This window comes from Diplotaxodon limnothrissa, linkage group LG19, assembly GCF_057381915.1.
Source record: "Diplotaxodon limnothrissa isolate DT_005_m linkage group LG19, D_limnothrissa_male_GT1.1, whole genome shotgun sequence".
NCBI classification, from domain to species: domain Eukaryota; kingdom Metazoa; phylum Chordata; class Actinopteri; order Cichliformes; family Cichlidae; genus Diplotaxodon; species Diplotaxodon limnothrissa.
This window is the reverse complement of record NC_140614.1, coordinates 26,462,447-26,489,676: the sequence shown is the minus strand read 5'-3', so window position 1 is coordinate 26,489,676 and position 27,230 is coordinate 26,462,447. Positions and strand designations below refer to the sequence as shown.

At 41.2% G+C, this 27,230-nt stretch overlaps 1 protein-coding gene across 1 annotated transcript in view; it reads left to right on the top strand.

Moving 5' to 3' along the window:
• The first annotated feature begins 11,156 nt into the window (after nt 1-11,156).
• Nucleotides 11,157-27,230, top strand: part of luzp1 (leucine zipper protein 1) — a 50,109-nt gene continuing 34,035 nt past the window's right edge. The window contains exon 1 of the mRNA XM_085342530.1: nt 11,157-11,617. The gene's annotated coding sequence lies outside the window, so the exon portion shown is untranslated. The remainder of the gene's footprint in view (nt 11,618-27,230) is intronic.

Sequence of the window (27,230 nt, the reverse complement as noted above, 5' to 3'; positions counted from 1 at the left end):
GTGTTACAAAGGTCTTAGTAAAAGCAAGCAATACAATAAAGTGATTATAAATCACAATTTGCAACTGTGTTTCGCAGAACTGTAGTTCTAATGTGTTAACAGAAACTGTCTTCAAACAAACATTTCAATATTCTGTATAAAAGGCATATAAGCCTTCCTATTACCTATTCTCTAATCTAATTCTCAGAGGAAAATGCTTCTGATAAGAGGACACATGAGTCTGCATCTTACTGTAGCACTACACAACATAAGGGTATTAAAAAGAAGTCACAGTCAGTTACAGAGCAAAAGAGACTGACTGGGGTGGCCTTTGTGACTGTAAAGGTTGCCACTGAAGACAAAATGGTTACGTAAGAGACGTTATTGAAACTAAAGTTGGTTAAGTACTGATAGTGATCTTTAGCACATGACCTAAATTCAGGCCCGGCCCTAACCAATCTGGCGCCCTAGGCAAGATTTTAGGTGGCGCCCCCCTACATCGGCAGTGTAGTGTATGTACTCACAAGAAACCGAATAGCTTTGTCTTTGACCTTTTTTTTTTACTTAAAGAAAGCAAATTCACAATCAGAATAATTAACAAGATAAAAAAATATATGAATAAATAAATGAATACAAAAAATAAAAAAATGAATATATGAAATACAATAACACTGCTTGATGCTGCTGCAAAACTGGTGGGTTGTGCTGCTGAGGTGGAGGCAACAGGAAGACCGCTTGATGCTGCTGCATCATGGCTGGGTTGTGCTGCTGAAGTGGAGGCAGCAGCGGTAGATGTGGTAGATGGCCCAGGGGTGGGATTTAGAAACTTCAACAGTGCATCTGAAGAGAGGAGTATGTGACACCACTGAGAATTAAAGTCTAATAATAAAAACATATGATTCCAGGAATAAAATGAAATGATATAATATAAATGAAAAACCAAAGAGATATATGTATGATGTTAACTGATATGCAAATTAGATTAGATTCAATTTATTGTCATCATTACAGTGAAATGCTGAATAGCAGAATGCAAAGTAACAGTATAATATCATATGAGAATGTTATGTTATGATTATCTTTGACCGAATCACAGCAGTGCTCATATTAAAAAACAGCATTCCCTCTCATGTGATATTGCTTAATTAACATTAATGATGTGCACTTTAACAACTAGGCTTACAACTATAATATATACAGGGGTGGAAAAGTGACTATTACCTGCAGGGTAAACGTTAGCTAACCAGAAGGCAATAACAATGTAAACAAAAAACACCTGCTTAAAAGATGAATACAAATGAGGAATGGTGGGAAAGGTGGGAGTACTGTAATTACCTAACGTTACATTATTATTTTCCATAACAATTTAGCCCCCTCCACAATATTAACTGACGTTAAAACAGTTAACTAGCTATTTATTGATTAGCAATTAGCGAATCATGTAACATTAGCTTAATGCTAAAAATTTAGGTTACTATCACATTCAGACAAATAATTTCATGTAGGCTAACGTTACCTACCTCTGTCTTTTTCTCGTTTCTCCTCCTCTTCTTTTCTCTTTTTTCTTCCCTGGGCACCTGACAGTTTTGGCCGTTTTGACATCTTGTGTTGACTTTTTGATGTGGCGACGTCCAAAAGGAACCATGATACGGGAGGAGAGGGGGCGCACCGTGCGGGGAGGGGGGGCGTAATGTTGTAACAAATAATATTTCTATTAAATAAGCTTTACTTTGCATTTTAATTAACGTGGGATTATTTTTTGTATTTAGAAATAATAGTACCAACTTCTTTTTTTTTTTTTTTCAACATTTGTGGCACTGGCGTGGCGCCCCCTGATGGACGGCGCCCTTAGCATTTGCCTATACGGCCTATGCCACGGGCCGGCCCTGCCTAAATTCATCAAAAAGATTGAACTACAAAAGTATGCAAGTGGTTTAACCAGCATGTGGTTCTTAGACTATAACCTGCTATAAACAACCTGCTACCGAATGTTGGTGCAAATTGACTTTTTTGAACGAGCAATGACCAAACAGCCTGCTGCAGTTTGCAAGAGGTTTGCAACATGTTTCCAGTTTTGAGCACGCAATGAATGGTTTTAATTAGATCAGCAGCTACACCACAAACAGTTCTAAGAAACCAAGTTAGCAATTTTACAATTTTGATTTCAACTACTGATAATATCAAATCTAATCGCTTTATTACAAGTTAGTCAAAATGTAATAATCCTGTTATGCTATAATTAATAATAATAATTTGGAGTTCAAATTCAGTTTAACATTATGAGAAAGACATTACCTTCCCCAAAATATTCATTTTATACAAATATCATACTAAGAAATTGATAAACGAATTTTATTTGAAATAAAGGTTTTGTTGATTTTATTTATTTATTTTAAAAATATTTTTGAAGGGGGAGGGGGGAGATGTCCTCGTCTAATATCAGTCCTGACACTAAGTAATTATTCTAATTATTATTAGTGAGTGGAAGACACTGCAGCCACTACATACAGCTTCACACTTTACATTAGACTTAGTTTTATCTGCATCTCTTAATAACCTCTATTTGACATATAAAAAAACAAATGACAGAGTTACTGCTTACCCGACTGCTCCTTCTGTTGTTTAATCGTCTTCTGTATGTAATAACACTTTGAATGAATTCACAGCTTCAGTTCAGCAGCAGCACGACTTCTCTGACAGAGAGGACAGTTATGTGTTTGACTGTGTGAGTGGGAGTGCTCTCTCAGGTCTAGACGGAGGAGGTGTCGCTTCAGTCTTCATAGGAAAAACCTGAAAGGTCCAATACACGGAAGATTCGCCTACACAATTTCATGCACCTGAGAATAACATGAAGAGAAACGTCTACTTTGCTGCAACATTTTACTAACTTTTTGGCGATTCATAGAATTGTTTTCAAAACACCACCACGAAAAATGATGTTACCAAGTAAAGAAATTAGCTGCTTACCTAGGAAAACTAGTCCTGAAAAGGAGACAGACTGGCACATGCTAATATGAGACATAAAATTGGGGAGTTATAAATGTTAGTCTGTGTATGAAAAGTCACTGCCACTATTCACAGATTTAAGTTGAATTTCATTTTCTAAAAATGCAGCAAAATGTGCTACCGATGATTTTAATCACCCTAAAATAAAACGGGAACCAGAGTAGGTGCAGGCCCTGTGTCGCTGTGCCATCCTTTCGGCATCATATGCATAAGCATAAACCTACAGAAGGAGTGCAACAGTTACTTGGTTTTCACTACTCATTGTTGTCATAGTAACTGATTGTGTCATCTTTGTCTGTGGGAAACAAAATACATTACCATCAATACAGTGTCCTATGACAGATGAGCAGAGTTTTGATGCAGATGACAAAGGTAGTGTACAATGGAGGGAAAAGCCTTTGAGAATAACTTTTTGTTGTCCTTCCATTGAAGGTAGGTAAGATAAATAAAAGTAATAAATAAAACTGTCTTCTGTGAAAGGTGTACATGGTCTACAACAGGTGGTGCATGTCAAAGTAACATCCACATGGGCTCCTCAGACCAGGCCACCTTCTTCCATTGCTTTGTGGTCCAGCTCTGATGCATGAGCAATCAGCTGATACACAACAATCTGACACTTTTCTGCTAGAACCAGCACTAACTTTTTTTTTGGTAATTCAAACTATCATAGCTCACCACTGTTTAATTTTGTATTTTCTAATTATTTTTTATTTTTATTTCATTTTGACTTTTTGTTTTTAATTCAGTTTAGTTTCTGTTAGTATCCAGAGTGGATTATGTTGTTTCAGTTTAGTTTTAGTTCTTAGTATGTTCAGAAAACCTTTATTTGTCACACAAAGGTTACCCTCCGGTGAAATACTGGTAGTATTATGGAAAAACACAGAAAGTACAGTACAATGGGCAAGTGGAGGAGGGAAAAAAAGAGACCTCTACTCCTGCTGGACTCTGAGGAGAGCACAGAAATTATCACATTACAACACCATGAAGCACATGACAAGCAACAGGGGTGGGTAAGGGGCGAGAAGTAGGCCTATGTAGACACAGCTATCCGCATCTGCTGCCATCGGAGGGCGCTGAGCTGGACCCGCCGTCTAAACATCGGCCTTGGAAGTTAGCAGACCAGGTGTTGGAGATGGGAGATAAACACAGTCCTGTTATCAGGGAGAGAATTTGTTGTTGTTCAGCTCCAGCCTTGCAGCTTGCGGCGATGTGGTAGCCGCATGAGATGATGGTGGTGTTTTCCTTTAGTGCGAACAACTGCGTGTCAGTTTAACAGTTGATCTAAAATGTCCGTCACTGATCTTTCGATCTCGTTGTATTTTTGTAGTATTTTTTAGTGTTTAGTGTTTTTCTGTATAAAAGGCGTACTAGGACTCTGGTGTCTGCCACAGCCTTCCTATTACCAATTTTCTAATCTAATTCTCAGAAGCAAATACAAAAAAGAAGTCACAGTCAGTTACAGACCAAGAGAGACTGACTGGGGTGGGCTTTGTGACTGTTAAGGTTCCTACTGAAGATAAAATTGTTGCGAAAGATAAGTTGAAAAGTTGAAACCAAAGTTGTGTAGGTACTGATACTGATCTTTATCACTTAACCTGAATTCATTAAAACAATTGAACTAAAAAGTATGCAAGTGGTTTAAGCGACATGCGGTTCTTAGACTATAACCTGCTTTAAACAACCTGCTACCGAATGTTGGTGCAAATATTATTGTGCCATATATTTTTCTTTCATGTCCTTCAGGGTTTGTAGAAACATGTGTCTGTCTTACACAGATCTGTTTATATATTTCAGTGCTGACCTGACTGTGACAGCTAAGACACGTTTGAACCTGTTTAATGGTCTCTTCTGAACAAGCGATGACCAAATAGCCTGCTGCAGTTTGCAAGAGGTTTGCAACATATTTGCAATCTTGAGCAGGCAATGAATGTCTTTGATTAGATCAGCAATTGTACCACAAACAGTTATAAGGAAGCAAATTTTGGTCTTAGGAAAGACCTGTATGATACGGAACATTCGCCTACACGATTTCATGCACCTGAGAATAACATGAAGAGAAACGTCTACTTCGCTGCAACATTTTACTAACTTTTTGGCGATTCATAGAATTAGCAGTAAATTGGCCTGTTGTAATAGCCTCTCGATGTCATGTAATACAAGAGGGAACTGCTTCTGTTACATCCTGTGAGGCTGTGGGAGTGTGTGGGCGTGGTGTTGTCTTCTCCCTCTCCTCCTCCTTCTTTCTTGCCCCTCCCCTTGTCTCTCTCTGCCCCTGCCTTCTCCTTTAGGACACACCTGCTGCTCATCTGCCCTCGTTACCACCAATTACCCTCAGAGGTGATAAGCTGGAGAAGAGCAGTGTGGTGGTGGTGTGGGAGAGGCTGCTGCTGCTGCTGCGGCTGCGGCTGCGGCGGCGGCGGCTGCGTTGTGTTGTGTTGTGTTGTGTTGTGTTGTGAAGAAGGGAGGAGCCAAAGTTAGTTTTCCTTGTGTGTACTTCTTTAGAATATTCAAATTGTCATGCAAATTGATAATTGTGCTGAATCATGTCAGAATCATGTTAAAAGTTGGAAAGCACAAAAGATAAACTTCTCAATTTTCCACACCGACCTCTCCATCCATGCCTTTAATCCTTAGCTTTAGAACAACTACAAGTAATAAATGGTCAAATGATAGTCAGTTAACCTTTGCAAAATAGCTAATGTTTTTTATGATGATCAACTAAAGTGTGGTCTTCTACTTCTTCGACTTCGACTTCTTCGAAAGTTTTCAGCTAACATCTCTGTGGGAATCACCTTGTTGGTGCATATATTCAACAAAAGAAATGGTAACAATTCATGTCTTTGCGACTGGCTGCTAAAATTGTTTTTTGCTAAGTTGTCTATTATGTGTAGAAACAACACTTGTTCTTCCCTTCAGCTAGCTGCCATTTTTATCCTTGAGATATTCATAGGTCAGTGGGGCTTAATGAACAAAACATTGTATATAAGATAAGTGAGCAATGCTACATTTAAACCACACGATGGCGGTAGAGGCTAACAAAAGGACTTTCCCTCCATTTCAAACAGTGCACAGTAGGTAAGAGTTTCAAGCAGGATCTATACGGCACTCTGTGAACTGCATGAACCACAACTCTCACTCGGTGTAGTTCAAAGCAGCACCAGCCCCCCTCTGTGGTAAATGTCTAATTCCAGGTCCTATGTACAAGCACACAACACAACACGTCCTCCTTTCCCTGGTGCCACAGTATAATTCCTAGATTAAGGTTAACGAGCCTCTCCAACCTTATTGCTGTAATTATGGCTTGGCAGTGGAACAAGACAGCAGAGCTTTTTGGTGGTTGTGCCCTTCATGACTGCCAGACATGCTGTGTCATTGCGGGGTATAAACTGTAAAAATCTTTTCACATGCAACTTGTTGCTCATGGTTTGGGTGTGGATTCAAAAAGATTCCACAGTAAGTCACTGAGATTTGTCTCGGTCATGAAACGGAGAGCAGCTTATATGAGATGTGGTTTGGTTCAAAGTGTGGATAAGTGATGTTCTTGAATATATTTTAAACAATAGCCAGTGAGGTCCTTTCAGTGTGTTGAATTTCAGCTTGTCCCCTTGCCTGTGTTGGTTTTTGCCATGAGTCCTCTGATTTCTTCCCAGAGTCCAAACACATGATGCAGGCTGGGTTAAGTGGCAGCTCTGAGTTGCATTTATGTGAATGTGATATTGAAGGCTTTGTCCTGCAGAGATCGACTCCACAGTCACAGCGCACTGGGACAATGGAGTCCAGTAAAATGCATAAAGGATGTCTCCATCATTTACAGTCCATGGCAGCGCATGGTTTGAAAACATGCTCAACAATAAGAAAATGGTGTCAGTTTGTTTTTCTTCCAGAGCTCAGTTCTCAAACTGAGTCAGATCTAAAGATTAATGGACAATGGATGGAACAGAATTCAGAGGTTTAATATCCATTTATTCTTTTAGATTCCCATCTTAAGATTTGAGAAACAAGTCGAAAAGGTGAGTAAGGTTGCAAAGGCAAACTAGATGATAATATGATTTCTCCATCCATCCATCCATCCAATTTAGGGTTGTGGTTAAGTTGGATCCCAGCTGTTATAGGGTGAGAGGCGGAGTACACCCTGGACAGGTCGCCAGGCTTTCATAGAGCTAACACAGAGAGGCAGCCATCCACTCTAGCATTCACACCTGTTGCCAATTTAGAGCCAAATATTGCTGAAATGTGGATGTCTTTGAACTAGCCCCCAAGCTTCTTGCTGTGAGACAATGGTGCTAACTGCATTTCTTCTCAGTTATTGTTTTATTTCTTGGTCGGAAGCAGCATCTGCAAAAATCGGGCCCCTTATAAAGATGGGCAATTAGAATTATGGACAATAAGTCAGTAAGGTCACACAACGACAGCGTTTAGTTTTGGTCATTTTATTATATTCAGTAGCATAAAAGTATAATATAAATGTTTGCACAATTTGGCTCCCCGGGTGTGCAGTGAGCTTCCTCTTAAAGCTTTTTGTATAAATCTCAGTAACATGTGCAGCATCTATGGGTGCCATTGTGGAAATCGTAATTTCTGTTTGGAGCGTCGACATGTGGAATTCCTTACTTACACAAATGAACCCAGAACTCCGTTTTGGATCATTTTAAACTCAAACTGTCATGAATAATCTGCTGCCTCTTGTTTTATGGCACTTCAGTACATAGTAGTTGCACTGTTCTGTGTTGCTTTTCTTTGTTTTTACTGTATTTGGCTTTTGTGTTTCCTAATTCATGAATATACTGTACACGTTACATGTGCACACTAGCTTAGGAGGTAAATGCTGGGTGTGGCATGGTTCATGCCCATGCCCTACAAAAGTTCACAAATTATTTCACAGACTTTACACTGTCCGTTACCTGCAGGCCCTGATTCCTTTTCTCATGTAGTGTTCTCTGCACGGCCTTTAAACAGCCAGGAAAAATCAAAAAGAGTCCAACACAGATTCATGCAGGTGACCCCTGATGTTCAGCACTACTGCACAGGTCAGTCTAAGGAATCCTTCATCCCAAGATCCAGGTGTGCAAAGACAAATTTTAGGAACGCTGCCAGCTACGGCTACTTTCCACCTGTAAGATCTATGCACTCAAAAGTCGGTTTTAAATAAAGGACGGCGCAGCCTGTGTGAGGCTCCTCCTGTCCCAATTAACACCTTTTTCACAGTGGCTCCGTCACCACAGCTCGACCTTGAGGTAGTTCTCCTCTGGCAGACAAGAAAGACTTCTATTTTACACAAGATATTTTATTCCTGATGGCTCTGTGCGCTTGTCAGGAGAACAAAAGGCAAACATGAGGTTGGGTTTTGATAAATAGCCGCACGTCTTTCCTAGCAGATTGTTTTTGGCAGGCTTGAGAGAGTAGGTCTCTCTCAGGCAGATTTACTGCATGCCAGAGGCTGAGGATTGAGGAATGTCCCCCTGCAGTGAGAAAGAGAGGGCCATGGGAGGGTGAACAGGACAGACTGAGGCATCTGTACTTCCAGATGATATAAGACCTGACAGTAGGACATGACTTTTTTAAGTATCAAAGGATTTGGAGCGCTCGCCCTCTCGCTCCTCTCCCATGAGACATTCTGAGTATTTCCAAATTAAGACTTCAAATATCAGAACTTAATAAGAGCCGTTAGATGTTAACTCTTATTGCTTTAAGTGGAAAAGACTGTTTAAGCAACTGCAAGCCACACATTATTATTATTATTATTATTATTATTATTATTATTATTATTATTATTATTATTATTACAATGAGGGAATGCCGTCTTGAATATGGCCCCTTCAAACACAACGGTTGCTTGATGGCAGTCGATTAGTGTTTTTCTACATGACAAGCTGCCCCACATTTTGATCCATCAGGGTTACATCTGTTTATACTGGCTATAACCCACCCTGAGAGGACAGTGAATTAAGCACATTAATCCTTATCCTCACTATAAAAAGGATATAAAGCAGGAAAGCTCCACCATAAGCCATATTTGCTTAGGCAGGAGATTCCACTTTGCTCTCATTTAATTTCTTTCATGCTTGTTTTGTAGTCAAATGCATATCATGGGTTGACTATTGGCCTAACCCTCACACTCCTTGCTACTGGTTGCTTGTAATTTTTAGTGTGCTACATGGGATTATCAGAGATTATCTGCTGTTGCAACTGCTGCAAGCTACTGTAGTTAAGATAAAATGCCTAACATGGGAATCACAAAGAGCAAAACAATGCCGGCGTCTGCTTGGGAACCTTTTTCTTTTGTTTTTTGTTTTCTTTACTTGACTCAATTTCAAATTTTGCTGTTCACCCATAACTTCTTACTGGAACAAAAAAGTTTCTGGCTGTTGAAGGGTGTTTGTGTTTAGGAAGGATGTTGGCTAGAAACCTGCTCTTCCTGAATCAGCTTGTGTCTGCGTGCTAGAGTCATGCGGTGTAGGGGATTACATTCCCCTGTAACCCTGTCCTTATGCATTAGATCGCAGTCTGTGCAATGCATTCACATTTATATCACTTGATATATTAAGGCAAATTCCCAAAATGACAGAAGCTTGTCTGTGCATGAGCCAACCCTCTCAAGATGGATGAAACATGACCGATACTCGTGCTTATAAAACAAGCCGTTTTCCATTTACTTACATGTCATCTCAGTTTCTATTGCCTTGATAGATTTTTTTAAAGATCAATGGTTATTTTAATGCGCACAGCAGAGCAGTAGCTCTTGAAAGTCAGAAATAAAACCATATCCTACAGGTTTTTATCATACTGTGTTATTTGTCTTTGAAGAAGACAAGTATATTGATATATATATATATGCAAACACCTATCAAGCGTATAAAAAATACATAGGCGCTCATGCATATTCAGGTACACCTGTGTTTGGCTTCTCATGCAGTGGCATTCAGGCATGCCCAGCTATGCCTCTGGATTTCAGCATCATCTGAAAGGATTTAATTTCTCTTTGATTCCTTGGTATCTCTGGTATCTTTCCCCACCAGCCGAGAGTGAAAACATTATTTACATCTCTCTTAGCCCATTGTGTCAAGTTACACGACTAGAATGACTTCTGAGACAGAGGTATGTTAGTGGGAAACAGCACAACCAATGAAAGAAGCGTGGGTTTTGTTTTAATAGTGTTATCACGTGCTGTCAAATAAAGCTACGCTTCTTGGGAATTATGCAAAACTGTTTAAGGAACACAAAAACAATCTCCTTAATGTGAGTGAGTGTTTGTGTGGGCATGACGTCACCTAATTGGCTGGCTGCCTATCACATTTCATTCATATTTTATCATCTTGCAGCCTTCCAGTGTCATGCAACTAAAAGATAATAAACACCCAGTGGAGAATTCATGGCCGTGCTGCAGAAACAGAGCGAACAATACACCTCTGTTCCAAAACTTTCTGGGGAAAACCAGGACTAGTTTGTGTGTATTTGTCTAGACGGCTGTGACAAGTCATTACTATTGGCAAACAGTTACACATGGGGAAAAAAGAAAGCACAACAAACAACAATGCTATAGTATTCATTCAAGTGGCACCAGCGTATTAAACAACCACATTCTGAGAGCTGAAAGAGAGGGAATAGAGAGGTGAACTCATACTAATTATTCCCGTAAGGGAAGACTGTGGTCTTGACTGGTTTTGTATAATGGTTAGTCCATACATATTTAGAGACATTTGATAGAACCCAACAAGCTTATACTGTTTGGACATTTCATCTATATTATAGCCCCAATATTTTTTGTGGTAATCAGTACTTTCTTGGGGGGATCCTAATTATATGGATATGATCTTTGAAAGTGTTGTGGGATGCTACAGGTGCTGCTGAGCCCGTGACTTTTCTGTCACTTCTATTGCAAATGGTATAAATGCCATAAAACAATAGTTCATGCAGCGTTCACAGACAACTGGTTTTTATGATACGTTTGCTCAGACACAAGCAGTAGCCTGCATCTATGCAGGATCCAGCTCGGATTCATTCCTCCTCACCGGCCTGGCTTGTGTATGTTCTGTGGGAGAGAGAGGCGGGACCTTGACGCCGGGAAGGGCGTTCTCTTTGCGGTCAGACCGGGCAGAGTCATCCCGAGGGGTGGGTCCTCCGGCAACAGAAAAGGAAAACCCACCTTTTTTCATTGTTAAGGACGCGGTGGAATGTGATGGTTTGATCTCAAAAGGACCAGGGAGGGGAATATCCGAGAGGAAAGGACCAGCGAAAGCGACTGAGGGAAAGGGGGAAAGCAGAAAGCGGTTCCCCCCCTATCGCCTCCAACTCTCTGGTCTTGAATGAGAATATGCGGATGAACTTGTCCCGGCCGTGTCGGCTGCAGCGAGCCCTACCGTCCGCACGAGCTCAGCCCGCGTGAAGTTGTGGATTTACCGTTGCGTTTTCCGGACCCGGCGGTGGAACTGCTGAGGTAAATTTGAGTCTTTATTCTGTGTTTGAGGAAGAAGCGGAGTGTATATTTGGGGATTCACACAGCGGCTTGTTGAGACTCGAGGAGTCCGGACTGCAGAAGTCTGAACTGCGGCAAGTTTTTCAGCCCTCCTCCTCCTCCTTCTCGTCGTCGTTCTTAAGCCAAATTGAAGCATCCAGCTCTGCAGGAAAACCTCAGGTGGTTAAAATGTTGCCGCACATAAACCGTTCATATCTTCTTTTGGTAACACTTGGCATTTTTGTTATGAGGTTGCATTTATCTGCTTCTGCACTCGATACGTTTTTTTTACTGCTTTACGCACATAGTAACGTCAGTCCTTTCAGACTGACTGCCCGGGCTGTAGGAACATGGAGTAGAAGTGTGGAGGCTGCTTGGACGTGTTCTTGACATTTGGTGTGTGTGTGTGTGTGTGTGTGTGTGTGTGTGTGTTGCATGTACTCAGACTTTTCAGAGTGTAGGGAGTAAATAATTGTGATATAAACACTGCCCCATGTTGGAGTTGTGTTGACAAGGGGATGTGATGTGGTCATTGTTTATTATCTTTGAAGCAATGCATTACACAAACTAGTTGTGAAATACATAGCCGAAAACATGTCTTAACTTTGCATGGCTGTCTGCTCAGCTGTGAGTACTCTGCGGCACAGTGCTGTGAATGTACGATGGTCTGGACTCTGCTGCCATATCGGAAGGTTTTTATACTGAACAATATGATGATATGTGATTGTTGAGTGCCATGCAAACAATATATATATTGCCTACGCTCAGTTGTAAGCTACATACTAAAAAACCACAAACTGGGCTCAAAGCCATCCTTGGGCCACATATAGACCAGCCTATGGTGCACACAGACCACCTACTGAATGAGCTTATTTTCAAGTTGGTAAGGAAAGTTTAAACTCCCTTGTTAGAATAGAGTTAATTGATCCATTTCACAGCTGTTTAAACAGTGGACAATCTAGCCTATAAGAAACATATAACCTATTTAAATTATAGACATTTTCTTGAAATTCTGGTCCAATCTGAGTGTTTTTTCTCTTTTTGTCTCAGGGAAACATAAAAATACGAATATATACATGACTGTTTTTTGGCAAAACTATCTAGTGTTACTCAAGAAGACCAATACTGACTGATAACAGTTTTTACCCAATTGTCTGGGCCTTTCTTAGACTGGAATGCAAATGCAAAATCAGGCATTTCCATCAACTAATATAACTGAAATTGCCACGTTAAAGGACAACTAAAACAACTGCAATGTCCTGCTGCCCTCGGATGTTTTGTTAAAGGTACTAACATGACAATACATCCTTATTCTGTTTGAGTATCGGCCTACACGTGTGAAAACAATGTGGTGCTGGTGGTGGTAGGGGCGTAGTCTGAACAGTGTGTGTCCTGTATTCCTTCACCAGAACGGTGACAGATGAATGTGTGCGCATGTGTAAACAGCAGAAAAGGTACTTGTGGTGGTGGAATACTAATCTGCCAGGTGGGGCTCATAAAGAGCACCGAGGGGAAGGGAGGAGATGGAGGGGACCTGCCTTGACCTGTTTGAGACATGAAGGAGACAAAAAAAAAAAAATCCCTGATGAATTTCCAGTAAGGCTCGTACTCCCAGCCAGCTGTAGAACATACCAGCTGAGCTACCAGCTCGGACAGGCATTTGCAGGGAAGCTTGTCACAGTGGTAGATGCGCAAAAAGGGCTTATTTTGGTACTTCTGGGTGGGATTATTAAACCGCATGTGGAGGGAATGTTGGCAGTTTATGCTGTCAGTTTGGAAATGTTGGGGTGGAAATGTAAAGGGGAAAATCAAATGAGAGTAACAGCGAAGTGAGGAGTAAGATGTCTAAATTTCCCCTGATTAATGTCTGATCTCTGGCGCGTCCATTCCCCGGAAAATGCGCTCAAAGTTTGGTTTGGTTCGGTTCAGTTGGCTCTTGCAGGGGGGGGATATTTCACAGCAGATGCCCTCTTTGACACCACTGCTCAGCACAATGATAGTTGTTAATGTTGACACAGCAGAAGTGTCAGCACTACTAGCACCTGTTCTGCAATCTTTACAATGAATGCCAAGAAGTGAAAGTTGCACAAAGAGTTTGCAGCACTTTTTTTTTTTTTTCCCTCCGGGGATTGTCGCCTGCCATTCGCAGTAATAATCATACCTCTTTCTCCTCTTTTATGACCTGAGCTATAGCACGCATGATTGGTTTTCCACTCCGCAAAGCGCTGCGACCGCCCTATGAAACTGCCTGCACTGCTTTGGGTGAAACCAAAAACTAATCATTATGGGTGTCCAATAAGGGTAATTATCAGACTAAGCACTGGACCTGTGGATTACGGAGTGGCTAAATAAATGCTCTGGGGATTAAATTAAAATATTGAGGTTTTCTGCCTGGGAAAATCAAACCACCGGGAATGTCAAACCCAAGCCTGTCGACGGTAATATTACTGCCACTCCGGACATCAGGGTTTATGCACACTCCCTCCTGTGAGTGTTGCGCGATCACACATCAGTGTGGAATTACACGACATTGGCACTGACGTCATGCGTTGCAAGTGCAAAGAAATAAGAACGCATATTGTCATTGCTGTGATTGATTGAAGGAACTACCGTACTATAGCTGTCAGTCCTTTTCCTATGATATCAAAAAATGGAGGGGGACAAAAACACAAAGTAGCAAAGTTCAACAGTTTATTAAATGAACATTGTTTTCATTGGAGATCAGCTTATTATTTTTCTTGATTTCTAACATCTGGAAAATCATATATATGCACTTTATTGCGCCCCCCCCCCCCCGGGCTGATTATTTCAGATAATTACATTTATAGTAAATGTGAAACAGCTAAGCCTCTTGTTGTTATTCCCTGTTATGCACATAAGAAACAACTCTAAAACCTATAGAATCATGATTTCTATTCAGTAACTGCATATTATCGTAGGTTAGACCCTTCTCTGCTCTGTGGTCTCTCTCTCATCACCCAGACTCTCGCCCATCTCTGTGTGTCACAATTAGAATTATAGCAGATTATAGCACTGTATTAATTGAGTAGGTCGCTCCTCGTGTTCCTCGTGGCTTCATTCAGACACAGAGAGAGCCACAGATTACTTGCAGGTCGGACACGTGCAGCTACGTTAGTCTGACCTGGTCAGATTGCGGTCTGAAGCTTTGCAAAGTTGTGTGAACGTGATATGATCAGATTAATGGAAAGCGGTGCATTTCTAGGAGTCCTCAAAGGTATAAATGGGAGAGTCAGCACCCACACGAGCAGCATAACCTATACATCCTAATATGCTGTAATAGATAGCTCGTCTAGAATTGGGACCGGATGGTGTTGGTTATTCTTAGAGGTAGACTCTCTCTTTCACCCTCAGTAACCCTCTCACCCAGGAATAGAGCAGCGCAGGATGCAAAGTGATGTTGTTACGAACCTACCAGGGGCCTACTTGAAGTAGTGGAAATGAATCATGATCTCTGAGCGCCTTCTGTTGAAGCCCACACTCATCCTGTGAGCACATAACATTTTATGAATGTGTGTGTTTTGTGATAATGCAATAAATGACTCCGTATCCGGGACAAGGGCTGCTGCTGATAATATGCAGGCCAGCTGGAGCTGCTGTCTGTGTATAAGCAGACTTGTAGGAAGATGGCTTAGTGCCACGATGACGGCAGCGTGAGGCTTTGACTGGACATTGTACATGTCGTGTGTCTGTGTGTGTATGTGTTTAAAGTAGAAAGAGCTGAAAGGAGTAGTGAATCAATCAGTTAGTCATCTGAGAAGATCAACATGCAGCTAATCTGACAGTTGACAGTGTCATTTATTTTCAGTGTTGGGAAGGTTACTTTTGAGATGTATTCCATTACAGAATACAGAATACATGCCCCAAAATGTATTCTGTAACGTATTCCGTTACGTTACTCAATGACAGTAACGTATTCTGAATACTTTGGATTACTTAATATATTATCATGCTTTTTACAACAACGTGAATGTACTATTGCCATGTGATTTATTACTATTACTGAAGGTCCGCGACTCCGAACTGTAGTAAAGGGACCTCTGACTAATACGGCGGGGTCCCTGTCGGCTCGTAGCCGAAAACTAGCTTTACTTTGTTGTGTGGGTCAACTTTTCTTGCGAGAGACAGAGAGAGGCGTTGAAAGACTGCTCCAACGGAACTTATTGTTTTCGGAGGAAAACACGAACACGGTGTACAGTCGAGTCTTAATAGCTTGGCTGAAGTGGTTATTATTATATTTACATGCTTCCAGCTCCCGTTTTTCCTCGATGACAACTCCAACCTTTCCACTCCCCTTTTTCTATCTCCCTCCTCGCGCTCACAGACCCATAACGTGTATGGCAGTCCATTCTCTCTGCAACACGGACTACACTGCCCATGATGCTACATTCTTTAGAGCTATGCTTGTAGCATTCTGCCTGTTAGCTTAGCACAACAACAACAACAACAACAACGAAAAGGCGCTCTCTCACCTAGGAAACACACAGTCGCAGAGAGAGAGAGAGCGTCGCCCTGTAACCATGGCAACCGTAGCGCTGCCGCCTGGAACAACAGCACGTAGCTGTCAAACAAAACCCAAACAGTCCTGGCCCGTGACAAAATGAAACAGGAAAGTACCGCAGTGTAATCCATTTATTTCAACAAAGTAACTGTATTCTGAATACCACCTTTTTAAACGGTAACTGTAACGGAATACAGTTACTCATATTTTGTATTTTAAATACGTAACGGCGGTACATGTATTCCGTTACTCCCCAACACTGTTTATTTTTAAAGCATAAATGATAAAACACGCTCAGCTTCCAGGATTTCCTTTGTGGAAAACCTGCGTTGTTTATTCCCCTTTTATGATCATAAACATCAGAGTGCACATTAAGAATTCATTAACTGAAAGGTTTCAGTCTTAAATTATTATTTAATTATAAAAATAAAAAACAAGCTGCGGATACCGCAGATGTTTACACATGTTTCTGTGTGCAGTTCTGTCTTTAACTGTTTGAACAGTGAATGAATAGGGGGAAAAATGAAAACAATGAACTAAAAGCAGAAGTTATAAACAGAACATAACTTGTCTTTTTCCAGGTGCTGAATTATTTTGATCTTGGTTTGCTTTTTTTGATTTTCAGTTGATTTTGATCAGCAGTGACGGGCCTGAAACAGGGCAGAGCTCTGTGATTCCAGCTGGAGTTCAAACTTTTTGAACTCTCTGTTTATTCATGGGCTCACTTTATGTGAGCCTACGCAGGTATTTCTGCATTTGAAGGTACTTTTGCTTAGTGCTGTCATCAGATCCTAGAGGCTGAGAGTGTCAGTCACTCAGCGAGCAGTAGCCAGAGGTACATTTTAGCCCTGAGTGTTCACACAACTTGATAATAACTCATACGCTGACACACTAATACATGCTCTCACTCTGTAAGAATGTCAAGACAAGAATGGATTCTGCTGATACCCCTTCTAGTGTGTGTGTAAGTGTAAACGAATCTCCATTGTTAGTCTTTCATAGTGTGCCAAACAGCTTCGCAACTCCTCTCGAGGGCTTTTTTATCATGTAGTTGAATGGCCACTTACGGAGGTTTCAATATTGCACTTATCTCATTTGTTTGCAGCTGTAGGTGTACGTGACTGTGGAGCATCTGCAGTACAATTTCATGCTAATGCACGATTTAAAGGTTAAAATCTTGATTGTATTTTGTCATGATTTACCGGTACATTAAAATCTCCACCAATCCTGCACGAATTTGTTTGTGGAATGTCGAAATTGGTTCGGAATTTTTTAATTTCAAAATAAAACTGCTTTACTTTTATTTTCATGCTTTGGATTTATCCATCCTTTGTCTGATCACAACTGAAATCAACAACTTTTGGCCATTTCTTTACTCATAACTCGTTTTATTTAACAGAATTATGAGTAGTAGGCCCGTACAGGTATTCAGACTCAGCACAAACATTTTTTTTATCACTGCGTCGGACCACAGTGTAGAAACGGTAGACAAAGGCTTGGATGTGAATTGGGTGTGCAGAAGCTGTATGGTCGTGCAAATGTCAAAGAAGCATGCAAGCATTTATAGATAGAAGTGATAAGCTTTGAGACATACAGTTCCAAAGAGCTGGAAAATTTGGAGCTGCTATGGGATTCCCATCCATTGTAGCAAATATCATCTAGCCCTGCCACTCATTTAACCCATTGGTCAAAGGAGCGTATCAAGTATTTAGTGACCTGTAAAAGATTGTGTTGCGTTACTGGGTGGTTATGAAAGTTTTTCCAGCAACAGGGGGTTAAGAAAGGAAAAATGTGCCAGATTGAGCAGGTTTAATGCTAAACCAGATAAAATATATGCATCAGTGAGTGCTGCCAGAGAACTGTGATTCGTCGAGTTTGAGGGGAAAAGGGGAGTTTTTCAAACATTTGCTGAACCCGAAGTCTGAGTTTACAGGGCACGTTTCTATTTCCTTGTTTTCCACTCTTATTGGAGAGCTGCACCATAATGCTTGCCTTTTTGACCTAGTTTCTAGAGTCACCTTAGTAAAACATGCTATGCTGAGATATTAACCAACCAAAAAGGCGTGGTTGTGATCAGTATAATCTCAATAACAAATGCATTATTCTCACAGACTCAAAGACTTTTTCTTAAGAATTATCCGCAAGTTTTAAATCGCACTGCCATATTTCAGGTGTCCTAATTCATTCACGCTCATCCCCAAAACCAAGTAGCGGCCCTGATGTTGACCATGTGAGCATTCTTCACATGCAGCCACGGAAGGGAAACACAAATCCTCATCTGGTCCTCATTTAAGATTCTCAACCGTCTGCCAAATGAGAAGATGCATGTAGCATCCAGTCCATAACTGCAAACTGGAATGTAATCTATTTGTGGTTAACTTCATGCTGATTCACAAATTTTTACATTTGGCCTTTGTTCCCAGGGCCACAGTCGTTTGGTAGTCTGCAGTTTGTTTAGTCTTCAGATTTAACAGAGCCGGGTTTCTAATGCAAGCCAGCTTTTTAAAGTCTCCTATCTCGCTCCTTGTCTATCTTTTGCAAACAATACCAATAAATCTTGTTGCTGCTTATCACAGGTACACTGAAGATAAGTTGTGTCATAATGGCTATTTTTTTGACGTATTGGTGAGCACAGTTGCCTCACAGCAAGAAGATTTTGGGACCTGGCGTGTTGCTCCAGCTATGGATCGGGCATGTTTTCACTCTGTGCTGTGTCTGCACGAGTTATCTCTGCATACTCCGGCTTACTCCAGCATCCGAAGGCATCTTTAGGTAAATGGGTGTAGGTGTGTGCGAGCAAGGGTGGTTCTATATCTGCATATTAGGACTAGACTCCACCCCTGCAACCATCCAAAGGACAGAGAAAGTTTAGCAGATGCATAGATGAGGGCATTTTAGTTCATGAAGAGGAGCTGTGGCCTTTCATGTATCTTGATATCTTCCTTTTAATAAGTCCTCTAATGTTTAATCAGCCGGCTGCCCCACATGGCTTGGAGTTTGGACCACATTCACTGATAATGTGGGTCACTGTGGTGGTGGTGGTGGTGGTGCTGCTGCTGTTTTTGCCTTTTACATGCTTTCAGGTTGACCTGACAGGGAAATGGTTTGCCTCTGGGTAATTTTTACTTTTTCCTACTGGTTCCTGCGTGGGATTACGTTCCAGTTTCAGCCTCCAACAAGCTCTTTTACAGAAAGTCCCCTGTGAGCCTGTTCTGTTCCTGCACTGTACAGGCTCCTCAAAAAAATGGCTATCCTGTCGATGCTGGAAGAAAAGAGGGAGGAAGTGCAAAGGAAACCGACTTCAAAAGCGTGTAGGAAGCACAGCAAAGCGGAGGGAGGGAGGGTGGGAGGGAGTTGGAGGAAGGGACTGAGGCGTTTTAACAGGGGAGAGCTAAAGTTAAGACATAACTAGTAAATTCCTCAGACGCACTTTTATTTTTTTTTCCAGTTGTTCTCCTCGTTAACTGGCCAATATTTTGACTTTCCTTCCGATTGTTATCTTGTCTCACTCACTCTCTCCTTCTCCTTTTCCTGAAGAGGGGAGAGAACCCCCTACTTACCTTTTTTTTTTTTTCTTTTTTTTTCTCCCCTCTCACCCCCCCACCCCCACCCCACCCCTTCTTGCCCTGCCTGGTCCAGGAGTATTTTTGGAAGTTAATGAAAAGAGAAATCTGAACCGCTTACCCTTAAAAGGCATGTCTGGGTCAGCTGGGTGGAAACTTGTGTTATTAATGTCCTTAACATTTTTTATGCGAGTGGGTCATCTGTGATTATAAGAATGTGTGCGTTCGGAGCTCTGTAAAACGCAGGAATGCTGTGGGTTGGGGGCCGAGCAGGGAAGGAGGGTGGACTATGAAACAGGCTTACGTCCTCAGGAAAAGGGGGCGGGGGGGGGGGGGGGGTGTTCAGGGGCATATTTGGCATATTTCAGGAGCCATTGCAGTCTGGATTCGAGACATGTTCTTCTTCCTAGAGCTCTGGACAGAAGAAAGGTGAACATCATGCTCTGTTTAAGTCTCGTGATGCTTCTGGTGGAAGATGGTGCGCACTGCCTTGCAATGATCAAGTTAAAGGTTAAAAGCCACCAACGCAGGTGGTAAAAAAAGATGGGCAAACACCACCTCATGCCACCTACACACCAAACACAGATGTCTAAGTAACCAGCATCGCTGTAACCTCAATCATGTCCATAAAAGGCTAAATGTTGAACCAAAGTCCTTCACCCAGCAGTATGGTTTGTATGCTTTGGGTACCATCTCTACAATTTAATAAGTGTTTATGTGCTTAAAGCTGCAATATGTCTCTTTCAACCTCTTGTCTGTGGCCTTATAGTTACAGAAATCATAATATTTTAGTCTGGTATTTGCAGTCAATGGCCGCTGACTGACGTGACGGTGGTTGGTAGGCTTTTGCTATGGCGATACCGGTCCAGTTCACGGTGAGGTCACGAGTCAAGAGTGTACAGCTTTATTCTTAACCTGCAGCTTTTATTGACTTTAATTTGCGGTTGCCAAAATGTCCACTTGGTAATACTTTTAGGTGATTAAATCTTTTTCTCAGTTCATAATAACTCCTCTTCACACAAGCTAAGGACTGTGGATTAAACTCACAAGAGAGTGAATAACTTGTAATATCCAGTAATTATTTGTCCTCATACAGGTGCCGCCACATTAGGGCGAGGCCCCGAGAGACACTAACGAATGCGTGTGCCGTCTTGTCGTTTTTCTTTGATGTGCCGGGTGTCTTTTGTTTTGATCTCAGTCGTTAAATCTGGAATTGGGAACCTCCACGGCAGAAATGTGATGAAGGAAAAACACGAATAAACGTTCAGAACAAAGTGTTCGTTTTCAGTGTGAAAAATGCAAAATTTGTTTTTTTTATTGTTAGATATGAACCCAGTCGAATGTGTGCTAACACAAATGTGGGGAAAATGTTCTTCAGAGGAAAGGTGTTAACATCCTTCCAGCTTTAGAGTCCCAGCAAGCTGAAGAATCTGTACCAAGGTTCATTGGTTGCTCTGCATCATAATCCTCCTGAAGACCTTCTATGACTCTGTGGTGGCTTCTGCTATCTTTTATGGTGTGGTCTGCTGGGGCGGCAGCATCTCTGCTGGGGACAGGAAGAGACTGAACAGGGTGATCCGAAGGGCCAGCTCTGTTCTAGGATGCCCTCTGGACCCAGTGGAGGTGGTGAGTGACAGGAGAATGGCGGCTAAGCTGTCATCCCTGTTGGACAACGTCTCCCACCCCATGCAGCAGACTGTGACAGCACTGAGCAGCTCCTTCAGTGGGAGACTGCGGCACCCACGGTGTGGGACGGAGAGATTTCGCAGGTCTTTCCTCCCCACTGCTGTCAGACTCCACAACAAAGACTTTAACTGAACAAACACACACATCCACACATGTGCAATAACACTAAGTGCAATAATCTTTTCTGGCATCGTTGTATTTTTACTCAGTTGTATATAGCATTCGTATTCTATTTTTATCTTATTGTATATTTTTATTCTATTTTATTCTACTGTATATAGTATATTATTTTATTCTATTCTGTACAGCTGTGTACTGTATTTATTCTTATTGTATTCTAATTTTTGCGTCATAACTTTTGCACTGTCCACTTCCTGCTGTGACAAAACAAATTTCCCACGTGTGGGACTAATAAAGGTTATCTTATCTTAATCAGACTTCATCAGTTATGCTTTTACTTTTACTTTACTCTGGGATATTCACAGATGATTGCCTATAATACTGCACTTTGCTGCTTACGATATCCCTTTTTCTCTAATTTGGACCTAACAGTTTGAAATGGAACCACTCCCTGTGTCTCACTCTCTACCTTTTTGTTTCACTACAGATTGAACAAACAAGATATCACTTGTTAATTAGTAATTTTGTCACATTTGGGCAGAGCCAGGTCAGCTGTTTCCTCCTGTTTCCAGCCTTTGTGCTTCCCCAGCTCTGATTGGCTAGCAGCTGTAGGCTTAAAGATACATTAGATTGGTATCGATCTACTTATTTTAGCTAAAGTGCAAAATTGCTTACTTATTAAAATGTAAAACTACTTAAATGCTTCGCAGTCTAGTTTAAAATATGTAGCTGCCTGCTTTTGCTTGCCAACTATATTTTAGTGTCAGATTCCTTACAGTCGCACATGAGATGACTGCGGTTAAAACAAATGGACTTTGGATGAGTGATAGCGGTATCAACGTCTTCAAAAGAAGAACTCCGAAATCAATTTTGGCTGAAGTGTAACCTCATATATCTTATGTGTATGTGTGTCGGGGGAGGTTGTGAAGTTTTGTTCATGTGATCATGTGTGACTTGAGCAGTGTGGATCCTCAAATGTTCTTCCTTTGCAAGCGATCTGCCCGGTGATACATGCGGTGTTTTCACTATTTAACACTTAAATCGTGACTGAGCGTGTGAGAGGAACATGTACAGTCTCGCCATCACACTCGCTTTCACACACTACTCCCTGGCCTGCTGTAGGCCTTGGATCTACGGGGCGGCTCTCAAAATAAAATTCCTCTTGCGGATTATTTTTCTTGTGATCAGAAAATATACATGTTCTCCGAGAGAGGAATGTTCAGACAGACAGGCGGGTTGTTACATACTTATCCCCTCTTCTGTGTCTCCTACCCTCTCTTATCCTTTGCTATTTTGTCTTGTTTTTAGATGTTTAGATACTTTTTTTGTGCCTTTTCAGAAAGTTCTGAAATAAGTTGCTGAATGGAAAAGGTAATTAAGTTGTCACAATTTGATGTGTATGACCTTTGCTTCCCTTGCTTGGTGTCACATGACGTTCCTCCTGAGTTTGTTCTTTTGCTTTCACCCACAATATTTAAAACTGCTAATATGCGTTTCTTCCCCTCAAGGCATCCCTCCTCATATTCTTCCAGCCATCCATCTATTAACAAGTCTGCTTCTTTTTGGAGCTTTCGTCATTGTGGCATTGATGTATGCAGACTCAGACTGCTGGACTATTTTCAGCCTTTTCCCCCTCCTTTCTGCCCTTTCCCCTCTTCTTCTCTGGTTGGCTTTTACTTTTGAGAGGATCTCTACACTGCTGCCTTTTGTTAAGGGCCGCTGAGGGCCGGGTTTGCTGGTTTTCTCCTCCATGCCAACGTTGCTTTTGGAGCTCCTTCTCATGCTAGCTGCCCTGACCAGGGGAAGTGAAGCAGCACAATGCTGCTATGGTGAAGCCATAAAAATAGACTTGCTAAAGTGCAGCTTTTACTTCAAGAGCCATGAAATGCTTTTATGTCAGTTTTATGTAGTAAGTGGGAGTAGGAAAAAGAAGAATTTTGGCCAAGTAGAGCTACAACTAAAACTTATTTTGGGGTGTTTATTCCCCCAGTAGAACAGTCGATCTAGACAGGAAACAAGAGGAGTGTGTGACATGCAACCAAGTCAGGCTGGGAGACTGTTGGAAGTAATTTGGATATTTGTTTTGAAGGATGTGAACATTTCCAAGGTTAGTGCTTGCACCACTGTCACTTAAACACCAGCTTGTGTTCTGGAGTTACACCAGTAATGTATGACTGTCTCCATTTCCTTTCATGTCTGAGGGATTGTACAAAATCAAAACGGTAAGCAATATACCCTTATGGTCTCTTAACCAGAACCAGAACAGACTTTATTTGCTTGCTTTTAGCTATATCTAATTGAATTATACTTGAAAAATGATGTAAAGTGATAGCGTTTCTGCATTTGGCTCTCTATGATGTTAGTGAGAGCAGATTTGCTAACATGGTTGTCTCAGGCACACAACAGCCCCAATGACCCGCTGTTTGAATCGTATATTGGCATTGTCAGTATTGCAGACGATGGATGAAATGATGAGTTGCACCATGGCTCCAGTGTAAGATTAAGGATTTGAACTGTAAATTGTGCAGAGCTACTCTAACAAATTCATAGACTTGAAATGAAAGCATAATAGGTCCCATTTAAAGGTTATTTTACATGATTAAATGGATGATTAGTTGAAAAATGCCAACATAAAAGCCGATGATGATGCCATCAAATCAACAAACCAGTCAAAAAATTCTCTGATAATTTAATTGGGTGCCAGTCAATGACCTTCTAGCAACCACTGGTGCAAAAATGTTTATTCCCTAAGTGGTCATGAGTAGTTGGTGCAATCGATTCACACGGGCCTAGAGACCATTCACTGACTCCCTGGTAACCACCAGTGTTTCCCCTGACTTGTTTGCAAGTGATTATGGGAGTTTCCCGGCAGTTGCAAAGAAGGATGCACCAAAAACCTCCTTACCAGGTTGCCGCGGTCATAAGCAGTTTACGTCGAAGATGCTGACTTGTCTGCAGAGACTCAAAAACTACTCGCCAAGTGGCAGTGAAACTGTGAAAAGTAAAGTTGCATCAAAGTAAAAGATGTGCCTTTTCACTGTAACAAGCACATTTTAAGAGGAACAACTTTTACATTCTTCATTTACAGTCACTCTTTTTCAATTTAGCGCTCGGAGAATAAATGGCAAGTATTTGCAGACACGTTGGTGTCCTCCATGCACATTACGGATGACTGTGGGATTCTGTTAGCAATCCAAGCATTCATTGACCATTGTCACTTAGCAACAGCCAGCAACCACTTGCCAAGCATTCAGGGAATATGCGTTTTTCCCTAATGAACAGAGGTTTCCAGTGGGTCGCTGACTGGTCTGTGTGACTGAGGCCTTAATGTACAAATCACTTAAGGACTACGGCTGTGTCGAGTTCAGTGGGACATTCTCAGACCAGTTCAACATGTTTCAGATAATATGGTCATTACACACATACTCGCCCATCTGCTTAACTAAAGCAGACACGCACAGCCAGTCTGGCCATGCTCTTCTCCGGTGGTCCCTTCCTTCTAAGTCAACATTTGGATTACTATCAGAACTATCAAAAAACACAAGTAACCTGTTTGTTCTGATTTAATTTTGGTTGTTTTATTTGTCAGCATACGCTCATTGTTGCACGATACACTTTTAGACTTGAGCATGTGGCTCGTCCTTGGCTGAGGTTTTTGTGTGTGCCGTGTGTGTGTGTGTACATGTGGACACATTCAGACACTGAAGCCACACAGGAATCCCATAATATCATTCCCGAGTCCCTGAGTGGATCATTTGTGCACTGTGGAACATTGTGAAATACCAGGCATAATTTATGATCCAACCTTCAGCCGGCTGCCACGCTTTCTCACAGCGTCTGGTTTATTTGCAATACTAAGCTGGTTTGGCTGTCCCCACCCCCACCCCACCTCACAGTCTCCATCACTCTGGAGCAGAATATTTAGCATTTTAAGCTAAGGAGTCAAACATGCAAATTTGAGGCAATGAAATGCGATTTGGTCTCTCATCCTGGGAGATGTTTAGTTCTGTGTGGGTAGGCATCCATGTATATATGTGCGTGTTTACCCACTGTGGTGACGTGTTTTGACTGCCCAGTCAAATAAGGGCACAGCAAAGCTTGATGCCCCTGTCAAAGTGCTCACCCACTTGGCCAAACCTGTAGTCTTCACCTTGTTTTCATTCTTTAACCATAACTATACTTTTTTTTTTTTCTTCTTTTCTCTTTCCAAACCAGCTCAAATCTTTCATATCCCTACTTCTTTTAAATACTCTCTCTGTCTCTGCCTCCCCCTTTCTCCCTAGGTGTGGACTGCGCAGAAGAATGTAGTAAAATTAGTGTTTTATCTCTCCTGCCAGCCAGCTGTACTCTCAGACATGCCAAGCATTTGAGACACAATTGACCTTAAAAGGAAACAATAGCAGCCTATCAATTCTGCTCTGCCAGTCAAGCAGTGGCTCATTCGTGCAAAGGCAGAGTCCACCTCGTGTGCGCAACACAAGGAAGTGTTTGGAAACTGAACTTTGGAACTGGGAAGTAGGAGAGTCACAGTGCACTCAGCAAAGAGTTTTCCTTTTAGTTTATGAAGTGAGTGTATAAGTCTTTCTTGTTTAGCGTTGTCAGTGTGTGCTTGTTGAAAATATAACGTTTGACTAGGACTACAGAATTTGTTTACTATGACTAACTCCACCCACGTAGCTAGTAATGTTTTTGTAGCAGGCTTACCTTTGTTCACAACCTGTTATGGTGAATCCAAAATGCTTACTGATATCATGTCACAATTTTTATTTTATTTTATTTTTTTTATTTTTTATTTTTTAGTTTGTTTGCTTTGTTGTTTGTGTTGTAATCTCTCGGGGCAGCAGTCAGTGTTTCGGGGCTTCCAGCACATATCCTGATGCAGGCTTCCTGTTCTGTTCATTGCTTACAGCCCATGAATGCAGATAAAATGTAAAGTAAAATGCAATTGAATGCTACGTCATTACCAGACAATCACATTTCAGCAAGCACATTTCTCCTTTACTCTTCATGCACACTGTTTACCTGCATACAATCAAAACCTGCTCAAAAACAACCGCTCAGCGTTACCCAGACTGCAAATGGGAAACTTCTAATACCAGGATTTTGAGGTGGTCCGAAATGAGTTTGCTATTTTAAAAAGCAAAATCTAGATTTTAAATGAAAGTGACAGTGCTTGTGTGCCTGAACAGATAATGTTTAGATAAAATTTCGGTTTGCATCTTCATATTAAAATCTGTGCTAAAAATCACCTTCACCTACCCGAGCATAGATATTTTATTTCGTTAAGAGCCTCGGTATGAGCAATCAAAGGATCCAAGCAGCTACATGGAAAATTCTTGAGACAAGTGAAAAAGAGAAAAGGTCTGATGTCCTGTTATATGATTATAAACAGTACAGTAAATGATATAAGTTCATTAAATTTGTTTTTTAATACCTATGATATAATATATTATTATATTGATGTATTTTAATATATATAAGAATGTATGTACACCTAATTATTAGTCCTTTTTTATCAGCATTACACTATATTTTCACTGCAGTTTGGGAGAAATTGTTAAGTTTAATAATTTATTTTATTATTAATATTTTGCACTGATACAAGCTATAATTTGTCATGTATTACTGAGCTGAGAATGAAAGTAACCGTAAAAACAAGGATGTCAGAGATTCCTTTGTTCCGACTAACATTTGGTAAATAAATTTTGAGGTTTAAATGGCTGTTGTTTAAAAGTGTGATGGTTTAAAGTAATTAAAAGGACGAGTACACTGAATCGGTTCATAAAATTAATTCCCTGCAGTATAATTTTTCTGATTCCTATAGCAGGAGCTTATTCTAACCAGTCAATGTGACCTTTAATGACCGACCCCCCCCCCCCCCCCCCCCCCCCCCCCCCATATTTTG